The sequence below is a fragment of the Dunckerocampus dactyliophorus genome, chromosome 12 (genome assembly GCF_027744805.1).
Source record: "Dunckerocampus dactyliophorus isolate RoL2022-P2 chromosome 12, RoL_Ddac_1.1, whole genome shotgun sequence".
Taxonomy (NCBI): domain Eukaryota; kingdom Metazoa; phylum Chordata; class Actinopteri; order Syngnathiformes; family Syngnathidae; genus Dunckerocampus; species Dunckerocampus dactyliophorus.
In genome coordinates, this window is record NC_072830.1 from 24,323,784 (window position 1) to 24,337,662 (window position 13,879).

At 46.3% G+C, this 13,879-nt stretch overlaps 23 non-coding genes across 23 annotated transcripts; all 23 read right to left on the reverse strand.

Moving 5' to 3' along the window:
• Positions 1–253: 253 nt before the first annotated feature.
• trnai-aau (transfer RNA isoleucine (anticodon AAU)) lies at positions 254–327 on the reverse strand. Its single transcript has one exon. It is a non-coding gene; the product is annotated as a tRNA-Ile (tRNA).
• A 796-nt stretch (positions 328–1,123) lies between these two features.
• trnai-aau (transfer RNA isoleucine (anticodon AAU)) lies at positions 1,124–1,197 on the reverse strand. The gene has a single exon. It is a non-coding gene; the product is annotated as a tRNA-Ile (tRNA).
• A 265-nt stretch (positions 1,198–1,462) lies between these two features.
• On the reverse strand, positions 1,463–1,536 carry trnai-aau (transfer RNA isoleucine (anticodon AAU)). The gene has a single exon. It is a non-coding gene; the product is annotated as a tRNA-Ile (tRNA).
• Positions 1,537–2,141: 605 nt separating this feature from the next.
• On the reverse strand, positions 2,142–2,215 carry trnai-aau (transfer RNA isoleucine (anticodon AAU)). Its single transcript has one exon. It is a non-coding gene; the product is annotated as a tRNA-Ile (tRNA).
• Positions 2,216–2,480: 265 nt separating this feature from the next.
• Positions 2,481–2,554, reverse strand: trnai-aau (transfer RNA isoleucine (anticodon AAU)). Its single transcript has one exon. It is a non-coding gene; the product is annotated as a tRNA-Ile (tRNA).
• A 605-nt stretch (positions 2,555–3,159) lies between these two features.
• On the reverse strand, positions 3,160–3,233 carry trnai-aau (transfer RNA isoleucine (anticodon AAU)). The gene has a single exon. It is a non-coding gene; the product is annotated as a tRNA-Ile (tRNA).
• A 796-nt stretch (positions 3,234–4,029) lies between these two features.
• trnai-aau (transfer RNA isoleucine (anticodon AAU)) lies at positions 4,030–4,103 on the reverse strand. The gene has a single exon. It is a non-coding gene; the product is annotated as a tRNA-Ile (tRNA).
• A 265-nt stretch (positions 4,104–4,368) lies between these two features.
• trnai-aau (transfer RNA isoleucine (anticodon AAU)) lies at positions 4,369–4,442 on the reverse strand. Its single transcript has one exon. It is a non-coding gene; the product is annotated as a tRNA-Ile (tRNA).
• Positions 4,443–4,708: 266 nt separating this feature from the next.
• trnai-aau (transfer RNA isoleucine (anticodon AAU)) lies at positions 4,709–4,782 on the reverse strand. Its single transcript has one exon. It is a non-coding gene; the product is annotated as a tRNA-Ile (tRNA).
• Positions 4,783–5,047: 265 nt separating this feature from the next.
• On the reverse strand, positions 5,048–5,121 carry trnai-aau (transfer RNA isoleucine (anticodon AAU)). The gene has a single exon. It is a non-coding gene; the product is annotated as a tRNA-Ile (tRNA).
• A 605-nt stretch (positions 5,122–5,726) lies between these two features.
• Positions 5,727–5,800, reverse strand: trnai-aau (transfer RNA isoleucine (anticodon AAU)). The gene has a single exon. It is a non-coding gene; the product is annotated as a tRNA-Ile (tRNA).
• A 796-nt stretch (positions 5,801–6,596) lies between these two features.
• On the reverse strand, positions 6,597–6,670 carry trnai-aau (transfer RNA isoleucine (anticodon AAU)). The gene has a single exon. It is a non-coding gene; the product is annotated as a tRNA-Ile (tRNA).
• A 265-nt stretch (positions 6,671–6,935) lies between these two features.
• trnai-aau (transfer RNA isoleucine (anticodon AAU)) lies at positions 6,936–7,009 on the reverse strand. The gene has a single exon. It is a non-coding gene; the product is annotated as a tRNA-Ile (tRNA).
• Positions 7,010–7,614: 605 nt separating this feature from the next.
• Positions 7,615–7,688, reverse strand: trnai-aau (transfer RNA isoleucine (anticodon AAU)). The gene has a single exon. It is a non-coding gene; the product is annotated as a tRNA-Ile (tRNA).
• A 265-nt stretch (positions 7,689–7,953) lies between these two features.
• On the reverse strand, positions 7,954–8,027 carry trnai-aau (transfer RNA isoleucine (anticodon AAU)). Its single transcript has one exon. It is a non-coding gene; the product is annotated as a tRNA-Ile (tRNA).
• Positions 8,028–8,632: 605 nt separating this feature from the next.
• trnai-aau (transfer RNA isoleucine (anticodon AAU)) lies at positions 8,633–8,706 on the reverse strand. The gene has a single exon. It is a non-coding gene; the product is annotated as a tRNA-Ile (tRNA).
• Positions 8,707–9,502: 796 nt separating this feature from the next.
• On the reverse strand, positions 9,503–9,576 carry trnai-aau (transfer RNA isoleucine (anticodon AAU)). The gene has a single exon. It is a non-coding gene; the product is annotated as a tRNA-Ile (tRNA).
• A 265-nt stretch (positions 9,577–9,841) lies between these two features.
• trnai-aau (transfer RNA isoleucine (anticodon AAU)) lies at positions 9,842–9,915 on the reverse strand. Its single transcript has one exon. It is a non-coding gene; the product is annotated as a tRNA-Ile (tRNA).
• Positions 9,916–10,520: 605 nt separating this feature from the next.
• On the reverse strand, positions 10,521–10,594 carry trnai-aau (transfer RNA isoleucine (anticodon AAU)). Its single transcript has one exon. It is a non-coding gene; the product is annotated as a tRNA-Ile (tRNA).
• A 265-nt stretch (positions 10,595–10,859) lies between these two features.
• Positions 10,860–10,933, reverse strand: trnai-aau (transfer RNA isoleucine (anticodon AAU)). The gene has a single exon. It is a non-coding gene; the product is annotated as a tRNA-Ile (tRNA).
• A 604-nt stretch (positions 10,934–11,537) lies between these two features.
• trnai-aau (transfer RNA isoleucine (anticodon AAU)) lies at positions 11,538–11,611 on the reverse strand. Its single transcript has one exon. It is a non-coding gene; the product is annotated as a tRNA-Ile (tRNA).
• A 796-nt stretch (positions 11,612–12,407) lies between these two features.
• On the reverse strand, positions 12,408–12,481 carry trnai-aau (transfer RNA isoleucine (anticodon AAU)). Its single transcript has one exon. It is a non-coding gene; the product is annotated as a tRNA-Ile (tRNA).
• Positions 12,482–13,085: 604 nt separating this feature from the next.
• Positions 13,086–13,159, reverse strand: trnai-aau (transfer RNA isoleucine (anticodon AAU)). The gene has a single exon. It is a non-coding gene; the product is annotated as a tRNA-Ile (tRNA).
• Positions 13,160–13,879: the final 720 nt, after the last annotated feature.

The window sequence follows — 13,879 nt, forward strand, 5'->3', positions numbered from 1 at the left end:
CTGGAGACAGCTCAGAACTCATATTTATGCGCAAGACATTGAGGTCTGAGAAGATGTAAGGAAGGTGATGAATGAGCTCCGGCGTCCAAAATTAAGTTCTTTCTTTCCATCTACTGAAACTGAGTATCCACATTCGGTTTGGGAGTTGTTGCCACATTCTGGTTGCAGTTTGATCCCTTGACGACAGGGCTTTCCGTAAAGATGTACAGTAAGTTTTCCAAATCCTCAAATCTTCTATGTAAATAAATGACACTGGCCCGTACGGGGGTTGAACCCATGACCTTGGCGTTATTAGCACCACGCTCTGGCCAACTGAGCTAACCGGCCACAGAATACATGTCTGGAGACAGCTCAGAACTCATATATATGCGCAAGACATTGAGGTTTGTGAAGATGTAGGGAAGGTGATGAATGCCCTCCGACGTCCAAAGTTAAGTTTTCCCTTTCCATCTATTGAAACTGAGTGTCCACACTCGGTTTGGGAGTTGTTGCCACATTCCGGTTGCAGTTTTATCCCTTGACTACAGGGCTTTCCCTAAAGATGTACAGTCAGTTTTCCAAATCCTCAAATATTCTATGGAAATAAATAACACTGGCCCGTACGGGGGTTGAACCGGCCACAGCATGGTGCTAATAACATGTAGGGAAGGTGATGAATGCCCTCCGACGTCCAAAGTTAAGTTTTCCCTTTCCATCTATTGAAACTGAGTGTCCACACTCGGTTTGGGAGTTGTTGCCACATTCCGGTTGCAGTTTGATCCCTTGACAACAGGACCTTCCGTGCAGATGTAGATTCGTAATCCAAATCCTTAAATATTCTATTAGCACCACGCTCTGGCCAACTGAGCTAACCGGCCACAGTACACGGCTCTGGAGACAGCTCAGAACTCATATTTATGCGCAAGACATTTGGGTTTGAGAAGATGTAGGGAAGGTGATGAATGCGCTCCTACGTCCAAAGTTAAATTTTCTCTTTCCATCTATTGAAACTGAGTGTCAACACTCGGTTTGGGAGTTGTTTCCACATTCCGGTTGCAGTTTTATCCCTTGACTACAGGGCTTTCCGTAAAGATGTACTGTCAGTTTTCTAAATCCTCAAATATTCTATGGAAATAAATAACACTGGCCCGTACGGGGGTTGAACCCGTGACCTTGGCGTTATTAGCACCACGCTCTGGCCAACTGAGCTAACCGGCCACAGTACACGGGTCTGGAGACAGCTCAGAACTCATATATATGCGCAAGACATTTGGGTTTGAGAAGATGTAGGAAAGGGGATGAATGCGCTCCGACGTCCAAAGTTAAGTTTTCTCTTTCCATCTATTGAAACTGAGTGTCCACACTCGGTTTGGGAGTTGTTGCCACATTCCGGTTGCAGTTTGATCCCTTGACAACAGGGCCTTCCGTGCAGATGTAGATTCGTAATCCAAATCCTCAAATATTCGATGTAAATAAATAACACTGGCCCGTACGGGGGTTGAACCCGTGACCTTGGCGTTATTAGCACCACGCTCTGGCCAACTGAGCTAACCGGCCACAGTACACGGGTCTGGAGACAGCTCAGAACTCATATATATGCGCAAGACATTGAGGTTTGAGAAGATGTAGGGAAGGTGATGAATGCCCTCCGGCGTCCAAAATTAAGTTCTTTCTTTCCATCTATTGAAACTGAGTGTCCACACTCGGTTTGGGAGTTGTTCCCACATTCCGGTTGCAGTTTTATCCCTTGACTACAGGGCTTTCCCTAAAGATGTACAGTCAGTTTTCCAAATCCTCAAATATTCTATGGGAATAAATAACACTGGCCTGTACGGGGGTTGAACCCGCGACCTTGGCGTATTAGCACCACACTCTGGCCAACTGAGCTAACCGGCCACAGTAGACAGGTCTGGAGACAGCTCAGAACTCATATTTATGCGCAAGACATTGAGGTTTGAGAAGATGTAGGGAAGGTGATGAATGAGCTCCGGCGTCCAAAATTAAGTTCTTTCTTTCCATCTATTGAAACTGAGTGTCCACATTCGGTTTGGGAGTTGTTGCCACATTCCGGTTGCAGTTTGATCCCTTGACTACAGGGCTTTCCGTAAAGATGTACAGTAAGTTTTCCAAATCCTCAAATCTTCTATGTAAATAAATGACACTGGCCCGTACGGGGGTTGAACCCGTGACCTTGGCGTTATTAGCACCACGCTCTGGCCATCTGAGCTAACCGGCCACAGAATACATGTCTGGAGACAGCTCAGAACTCATATATATGCGCAAGACATTGAGGTTTGTGAAGATGTAGGGAAGGTGATGAATGCCCTCCGACGTCCAAAGTTAAGTTTTCCCTTTCCATCTATTGAAACTGAGTGTCCACACTCGGTTTGGGAGTTGTTGCCACATTCCGGTTGCAGTTTGATCCCTTGACAACAGGGCCTTCCGTGCAGATGTAGATTCGTAATCCAAATCCTCAAATATTCGATGTAAATAAATAACACTGGCCCGTACGGGGGTTGAACCCGTGACCTTGGCGTTATTAGCACCACGCTCTGGCCAACTGAGCTAACCGGCCACAGTACACGGGTTTGGAGACAGCTCAGAACTCATATTCATGCGCAAGACATTTAGGTTTGAGAAGATGTAGGGAAGGGGATGAATGCGCTCCGACGTCCAAAGTTAAGTTTTCTCTTTCCATCTATTGAAACTGAGTGTCCACACTCGGTTTGAGAGTTGTTGCCACATTCCGGTTGCAGTTTTATCCCTTGACTACAGGGCTTTCCGTAAAGATGTACAGTAAGTTTTCCAAATCCTCAAATTTTCTATGTAAATAAAAGACACTGGCCCGTACGGGGGTTGAACCCGCGACCTTGGCGTATTAGCACCACGCTCTGGCCAACTGAGCTAACCGGCCACAGTAGACAGGTCTGGAGACAGCTCAGAACTCATATTTATGCGCAAGACATTGAGGTCTGAGAAGATGTAAGGAAGGTGATGAATGAGCTCCGGCGTCCAAAATTAAGTTCTTTCTTTCCATCTACTGAAACTGAGTATCCACATTCGGTTTGGGAGTTGTTGCCACATTCTGGTTGCAGTTTGATCCCTTGACGACAGGGCTTTCCGTAAAGATGTACAGTAAGTTTTCCAAATCCTCAAATCTTCTATGTAAATAAATGACACTGGCCCGTACGGGGGTTGAACCCATGACCTTGGCGTTATTAGCACCACGCTCTGGCCAACTGAGCTAACCGGCCACAGAATACATGTCTGGAGACAGCTCAGAACTCATATATATGCGCAAGACATTGAGGTTTGTGAAGATGTAGGGAAGGTGATGAATGCCCTCCGACGTCCAAAGTTAAGTTTTCCCTTTCCATCTATTGAAACTGAGTGTCCACACTCGGTTTGGGAGTTGTTGCCACATTCCGGTTGCAGTTTTATCCCTTGACTACAGGGCTTTCCCTAAAGATGTACAGTCAGTTTTCCAAATCCTCAAATATTCTATGGAAATAAATAACACTGGCCCGTACGGGGGTTGAACCGGCCACAGCATGGTGCTAATAACATGTAGGGAAGGTGATGAATGCCCTCCGACGTCCAAAGTTAAGTTTTCCCTTTCCATCTATTGAAACTGAGTGTCCACACTCGGTTTGGGAGTTGTTGCCACATTCCGGTTGCAGTTTGATCCCTTGACAACAGGACCTTCCGTGCAGATGTAGATTCGTAATCCAAATCCTTAAATATTCTATTAGCACCACGCTCTGGCCAACTGAGCTAACCGGCCACAGTACACGGCTCTGGAGACAGCTCAGAACTCATATTTATGCGCAAGACATTTGGGTTTGAGAAGATGTAGGGAAGGTGATGAATGCGCTCCTACGTCCAAAGTTAAATTTTCTCTTTCCATCTATTGAAACTGAGTGTCAACACTCGGTTTGGGAGTTGTTTCCACATTCCGGTTGCAGTTTTATCCCTTGACTACAGGGCTTTCCGTAAAGATGTACTGTCAGTTTTCTAAATCCTCAAATATTCTATGGAAATAAATAACACTGGCCCGTACGGGGGTTGAACCCGTGACCTTGGCGTTATTAGCACCACGCTCTGGCCAACTGAGCTAACCGGCCACAGTACACGGGTCTGGAGACAGCTCAGAACTCATATATATGCGCAAGACATTTGGGTTTGAGAAGATGTAGGAAAGGGGATGAATGCGCTCCGACGTCCAAAGTTAAGTTTTCTCTTTCCATCTATTGAAACTGAGTGTCCACACTCGGTTTGGGAGTTGTTGCCACATTCCGGTTGCAGTTTGATCCCTTGACAACAGGGCCTTCCGTGCAGATGTAGATTCGTAATCCAAATCCTCAAATATTCGATGTAAATAAATAACACTGGCCCGTACGGGGGTTGAACCCGTGACCTTGGCGTTATTAGCACCACGCTCTGGCCAACTGAGCTAACCGGCCACAGTACACGGGTCTGGAGACAGCTCAGAACTCATATATATGCGCAAGACATTGAGGTTTGAGAAGATGTAGGGAAGGTGATGAATGCCCTCCGGCGTCCAAAATTAAGTTCTTTCTTTCCATCTATTGAAACTGAGTGTCCACACTCGGTTTGGGAGTTGTTCCCACATTCCGGTTGCAGTTTTATCCCTTGACTACAGGGCTTTCCCTAAAGATGTACAGTCAGTTTTCCAAATCCTCAAATATTCTATGGGAATAAATAACACTGGCCTGTACGGGGGTTGAACCCGCGACCTTGGCGTTATTAGCACTACGCTCTGGCCAACTGAGCTAACCGGCCACAGAATACATGTCTGGAGACAGCTCAGAACTCATATATATGCGCAAGACATTGAGGTTTGTGAAGATGTAGGGAAGGTGATGAATGCCCTCCGACGTCCAAAGTTAAGTTTTCCCTTTCCATCTATTGAAACTGAGTGTCCACACTCGGTTTGGGAGTTGTTGCCACATTCCGGTTGCAGTTTGATCCCTTGACAACAGGGCCTTCCGTGCAGATGTAGATTCGTAATCCAAATCCTCAAATATTCGATGTAAATAAATAACACTGGCCCGTACGGGGGTTGAACCCGTGACCTTGGCGTTATTAGCACCACGCTCTGGCCAACTGAGCTAACCGGCCACAGTACACGGGTTTGGAGACAGCTCAGAACTCATATTCATGCGCAAGACATTTAGGTTTGAGAAGATGTAGGGAAGGGGATGAATGCGCTCCGACGTCCAAAGTTAAGTTTTCTCTTTCCATCTATTGAAACTGAGTGTCCACACTCGGTTTGAGAGTTGTTGCCACATTCCGGTTGCAGTTTTATCCCTTGACTACAGGGCTTTCCGTAAAGATGTACAGTAAGTTTTCCAAATCCTCAAATTTTCTATGTAAATAAAAGACACTGGCCCGTACGGGGGTTGAACCCGCGACCTTGGCGTATTAGCACCACGCTCTGGCCAACTGAGCTAACCGGCCACAGTAGACAGGTCTGGAGACAGCTCAGAACTCATATTTATGCGCAAGACATTGAGGTCTGAGAAGATGTAAGGAAGGTGATGAATGAGCTCCGGCGTCCAAAATTAAGTTCTTTCTTTCCATCTACTGAAACTGAGTATCCACATTCGGTTTGGGAGTTGTTGCCACATTCTGGTTGCAGTTTGATCCCTTGACGACAGGGCTTTCCGTAAAGATGTACAGTAAGTTTTCCAAATCCTCAAATCTTCTATGTAAATAAATGACACTGGCCCGTACGGGGGTTGAACCCATGACCTTGGCGTTATTAGCACCACGCTCTGGCCAACTGAGCTAACCGGCCACAGAATACATGTCTGGAGACAGCTCAGAACTCATATATATGCGCAAGACATTGAGGTTTGTGAAGATGTAGGGAAGGTGATGAATGCCCTCCGACGTCCAAAGTTAAGTTTTCCCTTTCCATCTATTGAAACTGAGTGTCCACACTCGGTTTGGGAGTTGTTGCCACATTCCGGTTGCAGTTTTATCCCTTGACTACAGGGCTTTCCCTAAAGATGTACAGTCAGTTTTCCAAATCCTCAAATATTCTATGGAAATAAATAACACTGGCCCGTACGGGGGTTGAACCGGCCACAGCATGGTGCTAATAACATGTAGGGAAGGTGATGAATGCCCTCCGACGTCCAAAGTTAAGTTTTCCCTTTCCATCTATTGAAACTGAGTGTCCACACTCGGTTTGGGAGTTGTTGCCACATTCCGGTTGCAGTTTGATCCCTTGACAACAGGACCTTCCGTGCAGATGTAGATTCGTAATCCAAATCCTTAAATATTCTATTAGCACCACGCTCTGGCCAACTGAGCTAACCGGCCACAGTACACGGCTCTGGAGACAGCTCAGAACTCATATTTATGCGCAAGACATTTGGGTTTGAGAAGATGTAGGGAAGGTGATGAATGCGCTCCTACGTCCAAAGTTAAATTTTCTCTTTCCATCTATTGAAACTGAGTGTCAACACTCGGTTTGGGAGTTGTTTCCACATTCCGGTTGCAGTTTTATCCCTTGACTACAGGGCTTTCCGTAAAGATGTACTGTCAGTTTTCTAAATCCTCAAATATTCTATGGAAATAAATAACACTGGCCCGTACGGGGGTTGAACCCGTGACCTTGGCGTTATTAGCACCACGCTCTGGCCAACTGAGCTAACCGGCCACAGTACACGGGTCTGGAGACAGCTCAGAACTCATATATATGCGCAAGACATTTGGGTTTGAGAAGATGTAGGAAAGGGGATGAATGCGCTCCGACGTCCAAAGTTAAGTTTTCTCTTTCCATCTATTGAAACTGAGTGTCCACACTCGGTTTGGGAGTTGTTGCCACATTCCGGTTGCAGTTTGATCCCTTGACAACAGGGCCTTCCGTGCAGATGTAGATTCGTAATCCAAATCCTCAAATATTCGATGTAAATAAATAACACTGGCCCGTACGGGGGTTGAACCCGTGACCTTGGCGTTATTAGCACCACGCTCTGGCCAACTGAGCTAACCGGCCACAGTACACGGGTCTGGAGACAGCTCAGAACTCATATATATGCGCAAGACATTGAGGTTTGAGAAGATGTAGGGAAGGTGATGAATGCCCTCCGGCGTCCAAAATTAAGTTCTTTCTTTCCATCTATTGAAACTGAGTGTCCACACTCGGTTTGGGAGTTGTTCCCACATTCCGGTTGCAGTTTTATCCCTTGACTACAGGGCTTTCCCTAAAGATGTACAGTCAGTTTTCCAAATCCTCAAATATTCTATGGGAATAAATAACACTGGCCTGTACGGGGGTTGAACCCGCGACCTTGGCGTATTAGCACCACACTCTGGCCAACTGAGCTAACCGGCCACAGTAGACAGGTCTGGAGACAGCTCAGAACTCATATTTATGCGCAAGACATTGAGGTTTGAGAAGATGTAGGGAAGGTGATGAATGAGCTCCGGCGTCCAAAATTAAGTTCTTTCTTTCCATCTATTGAAACTGAGTGTCCACATTCGGTTTGGGAGTTGTTGCCACATTCCGGTTGCAGTTTGATCCCTTGACTACAGGGCTTTCCGTAAAGATGTACAGTAAGTTTTCCAAATCCTCAAATCTTCTATGTAAATAAATGACACTGGCCCGTACGGGGGTTGAACCCGTGACCTTGGCGTTATTAGCACCACGCTCTGGCCAACTGAGCTAACCGGCCACAGAATACATGTCTGGAGACAGCTCAGAACTCATATATATGCGCAAGACATTGAGGTTTGTGAAGATGTAGGGAAGGTGATGAATGCCCTCCGACGTCCAAAGTTAAGTTTTCCCTTTCCATCTATTGAAACTGAGTGTCCACACTCGGTTTGGGAGTTGTTGCCACATTCCGGTTGCAGTTTGATCCCTTGACAACAGGGCCTTCCGTGCAGATGTAGATTCGTAATCCAAATCCTCAAATATTCGATGTAAATAAATAACACTGGCCCGTACGGGGGTTGAACCCGTGACCTTGGCGTTATTAGCACCACGCTCTGGCCAACTGAGCTAACCGGCCACAGTACACGGGTTTGGAGACAGCTCAGAACTCATATTCATGCGCAAGACATTTAGGTTTGAGAAGATGTAGGGAAGGGGATGAATGCGCTCCGACGTCCAAAGTTAAGTTTTCTCTTTCCATCTATTGAAACTGAGTGTCCACACTCGGTTTGAGAGTTGTTGCCACATTCCGGTTGCAGTTTTATCCCTTGACTACAGGGCTTTCCGTAAAGATGTACAGTAAGTTTTCCAAATCCTCAAATTTTCTATGTAAATAAAAGACACTGGCCCGTACGGGGGTTGAACCCGCGACCTTGGCGTATTAGCACCACGCTCTGGCCAACTGAGCTAACCGGCCACAGTAGACAGGTCTGGAGACAGCTCAGAACTCATATTTATGCGCAAGACATTGAGGTCTGAGAAGATGTAAGGAAGGTGATGAATGAGCTCCGGCGTCCAAAATTAAGTTCTTTCTTTCCATCTACTGAAACTGAGTATCCACATTCGGTTTGGGAGTTGTTGCCACATTCTGGTTGCAGTTTGATCCCTTGACGACAGGGCTTTCCGTAAAGATGTACAGTAAGTTTTCCAAATCCTCAAATCTTCTATGTAAATAAATGACACTGGCCCGTACGGGGGTTGAACCCATGACCTTGGCGTTATTAGCACCACGCTCTGGCCAACTGAGCTAACCGGCCACAGAATACATGTCTGGAGACAGCTCAGAACTCATATATATGCGCAAGACATTGAGGTTTGTGAAGATGTAGGGAAGGTGATGAATGCCCTCCGACGTCCAAAGTTAAGTTTTCCCTTTCCATCTATTGAAACTGAGTGTCCACACTCGGTTTGGGAGTTGTTGCCACATTCCGGTTGCAGTTTTATCCCTTGACTACAGGGCTTTCCCTAAAGATGTACAGTCAGTTTTCCAAATCCTCAAATATTCTATGGAAATAAATAACACTGGCCCGTACGGGGGTTGAACCGGCCACAGCATGGTGCTAATAACATGTAGGGAAGGTGATGAATGCCCTCCGACGTCCAAAGTTAAGTTTTCCCTTTCCATCTATTGAAACTGAGTGTCCACACTCGGTTTGGGAGTTGTTGCCACATTCCGGTTGCAGTTTGATCCCTTGACAACAGGACCTTCCGTGCAGATGTAGATTCGTAATCCAAATCCTTAAATATTCTATTAGCACCACGCTCTGGCCAACTGAGCTAACCGGCCACAGTACACGGCTCTGGAGACAGCTCAGAACTCATATTTATGCGCAAGACATTTGGGTTTGAGAAGATGTAGGGAAGGTGATGAATGCGCTCCTACGTCCAAAGTTAAATTTTCTCTTTCCATCTATTGAAACTGAGTGTCAACACTCGGTTTGGGAGTTGTTTCCACATTCCGGTTGCAGTTTTATCCCTTGACTACAGGGCTTTCCGTAAAGATGTACTGTCAGTTTTCTAAATCCTCAAATATTCTATGGAAATAAATAACACTGGCCCGTACGGGGGTTGAACCCGTGACCTTGGCGTTATTAGCACCACGCTCTGGCCAACTGAGCTAACCGGCCACAGTACACGGGTCTGGAGACAGCTCAGAACTCATATATATGCGCAAGACATTTGGGTTTGAGAAGATGTAGGAAAGGGGATGAATGCGCTCCGACGTCCAAAGTTAAGTTTTCTCTTTCCATCTATTGAAACTGAGTGTCCACACTCGGTTTGGGAGTTGTTGCCACATTCCGGTTGCAGTTTGATCCCTTGACAACAGGGCCTTCCGTGCAGATGTAGATTCGTAATCCAAATCCTCAAATATTCGATGTAAATAAATAACACTGGCCCGTACGGGGGTTGAACCCGTGACCTTGGCGTTATTAGCACCACGCTCTGGCCAACTGAGCTAACCGGCCACAGTACACGGGTCTGGAGACAGCTCAGAACTCATATATATGCGCAAGACATTGAGGTTTGAGAAGATGTAGGGAAGGTGATGAATGCCCTCCGGCGTCCAAAATTAAGTTCTTTCTTTCCATCTATTGAAACTGAGTGTCCACACTCGGTTTGGGAGTTGTTCCCACATTCCGGTTGCAGTTTTATCCCTTGACTACAGGGCTTTCCCTAAAGATGTACAGTCAGTTTTCCAAATCCTCAAATATTCTATGGGAATAAATAACACTGGCCTGTACGGGGGTTGAACCCGCGACCTTGGCGTATTAGCACCACACTCTGGCCAACTGAGCTAACCGGCCACAGTAGACAGGTCTGGAGACAGCTCAGAACTCATATTTATGCGCAAGACATTGAGGTTTGAGAAGATGTAGGGAAGGTGATGAATGAGCTCCGGCGTCCAAAATTAAGTTCTTTCTTTCCATCTATTGAAACTGAGTGTCCACATTCGGTTTGGGAGTTGTTGCCACATTCCGGTTGCAGTTTGATCCCTTGACTACAGGGCTTTCCGTAAAGATGTACAGTAAGTTTTCCAAATCCTCAAATCTTCTATGTAAATAAATGACACTGGCCCGTACGGGGGTTGAACCCGTGACCTTGGCGTTATTAGCACCACGCTCTGGCCAACTGAGCTAACCGGCCACAGAATACATGTCTGGATACAGCTCAGAACTCATATATATGCGCAAGACATTGAGGTTTGTGAAGATGTAGGGAAGGTGATGAATGCCCTCCGACGTCCAAAGTTAAGTTTTCCCTTTCCATCTATTGAAACTGAGTGTCCACACTCGGTTTGGGAGTTGTTGCCACATTCCGGTTGCAGTTTGATCCCTTGACAACAGGGCCTTCCGTGCAGATGTAGATTCGTAATCCAAATCCTCAAATATTCGATGTAAATAAATAACACTGGCCCGTACGGGGGTTGAACCCGTGACCTTGGCGTTATTAGCACCACGCTCTGGCCAACTGAGCTAACCGGCCACAGTACACGGGTTTGGAGACAGCTCAGAACTCATATTCATGCGCAAGACATTTAGGTTTGAGAAGATGTAGGGAAGGGGATGAATGCGCTCCGACGTCCAAAGTTAAGTTTTCTCTTTCCATCTATTGAAACTGAGTGTCCACACTCGGTTTGAGAGTTGTTGCCACATTCCGGTTGCAGTTTTATCCCTTGACAACAGGGCCTTCCGTGCAGATGTAGATTCGTAATCCAAATCCTCAAATATTCAATGTAAATAAAAGACACTGGCCCGTACGGGGGTTGAACCCGCGACCTTGGCGTATTAGCACCACGCTCTGGCCAACTGAGCTAACCGGCCACAGTAGACAGGTCTGGAGACAGCTCAGAACTCATATTTATGCGCAAGACATTGAGGTCTGAGAAGATGTAAGGAAGGTGATGAATGAGCTCCGGCGTCCAAAATTAAGTTCTTTCTTTCCATCTACTGAAACTGAGTATCCACATTCGGTTTGGGAGTTGTTGCCACATTCTGGTTGCAGTTTGATCCCTTGACGACAGGGCTTTCCGTAAAGATGTACAGTAAGTTTTCCAAATCCTCAAATCTTCTATGTAAATAAATGACACTGGCCCGTACGGGGGTTGAACCCGTGACCTTGGCGTTATTAGCACCACGCTCTGGCCAACTGAGCTAACCGGCCACAGAATACATGTCTGGAGACAGCTCAGAACTCATATATATGCGCAAGACATTGAGGTTTGTGAAGATGTAGGGAAGGTGATGAATGCCCTCCGACGTCCAAAGTTAAGTTTTCCCTTTCCATCTATTGAAACTGAGTGTCCACACTCGGTTTGGGAGTTGTTGCCACATTCCGGTTGCAGTTTTATCCCTTGACTACAGGGCTTTCCCTAAAGATGTACAGTCAGTTTTCCAAATCCTCAAATATTCTATGGAAATAAATAACACTGGCCCGTACGGGGGTTGAACCGGCCACAGCATGGTGCTAATAACATGTAGGGAAGGTGATGAATGCCCTCCGACGTCCAAAGTTAAGTTTTCCCTTTCCATCTATTGAAACTGAGTGTCCACACTCGGTTTGGGAGTTGTTGCCACATTCCGGTTGCAGTTTGATCCCTTGACAACAGGGCCTTCCGTGCAGATGTAGATTCGTAATCCAAATCCTTAAATATTCTATTAGCACCACGCTCTGGCCAACTGAGCTAACCGGCCACAGTACACGGCTCTGGAGACAGCTCAGAACTCATATATATGCGCAAGACATTTGGGTTTGAGAAGATGTAGGAAAGGGGATGAATGCGCTCCGACGTCCAAAGTTAAGTTTTCTCTTTCCATCTATTGAAACTGAGTGTCAACACTCGGTTTGGGAGTTGTTTCCACATTCCGGTTGCAGTTTTATCCCTTGACTACAGGGCTTTCCGTAAAGATGTACTGTCAGTTTTCTAAATCCTCAAATATTCTATGGAAATAAATAACACTGGCCCGTACGGGGGTTGAACCCGTGACCTTGGCGTTATTAGCACCACGCTCTGGCCAACTGAGCTAACCGGCCACAGTACACGGGTCTGGAGACAGCTCAGAACTCATATATATGCGCAAGACATTTGGGTTTGAGAAGATGTAGGAAAGGGGATGAATGCGCTCCGACGTCCAAAGTTAAGTTTTCTCTTTCCATCTATTGAAACTGAGTGTCCACACTCGGTTTGGGAGTTGTTGCCACATTCCGGTTGCAGTTTGATCCCTTGACAACAGGGCCTTCCGTGCAGATGTAGATTCGTAATCCAAATCCTCAAATATTCAATGTAAATAAAAGACACTGGCCCGTACGGGGGTTGAACCCGCGACCTTGGCGTATTAGCACCACGCTCTGGCCAACTGAGCTAACCGGCCACAGTAGACAGGTCTGGAGACAGCTCAGAACTCATATTTATGCGCAAGACATTGAGGTCTGAGAAGATGTAAGGAAGGTGATGAATGAGCTCCGGCGTCCAAAATTAAGTTCTTTCTTTCCATCTACTGAAACTGAGTATCCACATTAGGTTTGGGAGTTGTTGCCACATTCTGGTTGCAGTTTGATCCCTTGACGACAGGGCTTTCCGTAAAGATGTACAGTAAGTTTTCCAAATCCTCAAATCTTCTATGTAAATAAATGACACTGGCCCGTACGGGGGTTGAACCCGTGACCTTGGCGTTATTAGCACCACGCTCTGGCCAACTGAGCTAACCGGCCACAGAATACATGTCTGGAGACAGCTCAGAACTCATATATATGCGCAAGACATTGAGGTTTGTGAAGATGTAGGGAAGGTGATGAATGCCCTCCGACGTCCAAAGTTAAGTTTTCCCTTTCCATCTATTGAAACTGAGTGTCCACACTCGGTTTGGGAGTTGTTGCCACATTCCGGTTGCAGTTTTATCCCTTGACTACAGGGCTTTCCCTAAAGATGTACAGTCAGTTTTCCAAATCCTCAAATATTCTATGGAAATAAATAACACTGGCCCGTACGGGGGTTGAACCGGCCACAGCATGGTGCTAATAACATGTAGGGAAGGTGATGAATGCCCTCCGACGTCCAAAGTTAAGTTTTCCCTTTCCATCTATTGAAACTGAGTGTCCACACTCGGTTTGGGAGTTGTTGCCACATTCCGGTTGCAGTTTGATCCCTTGACAACAGGGCCTTCCGTGCAGATGTAGATTCGTAATCCAAATCCTTAAATATTCTATTAGCACCACGCTCTGGCCAACTGAGCTAACCGGCCACAGTACACGGCTCTGGAGACAGCTCAGAACTCATATATATGCGCAAGACATTTGGGTTTGAGAAGATGTAGGAAAGGGGATGAATGCGCTCCGACGTCCAAAGTTAAGTTTTCTCTTTCCATCTATTGAAACTGAGTGTCAACACTCGGTTTGGGAGTTGTTTCCACATTCCGGTTGCAGTTTTATCCC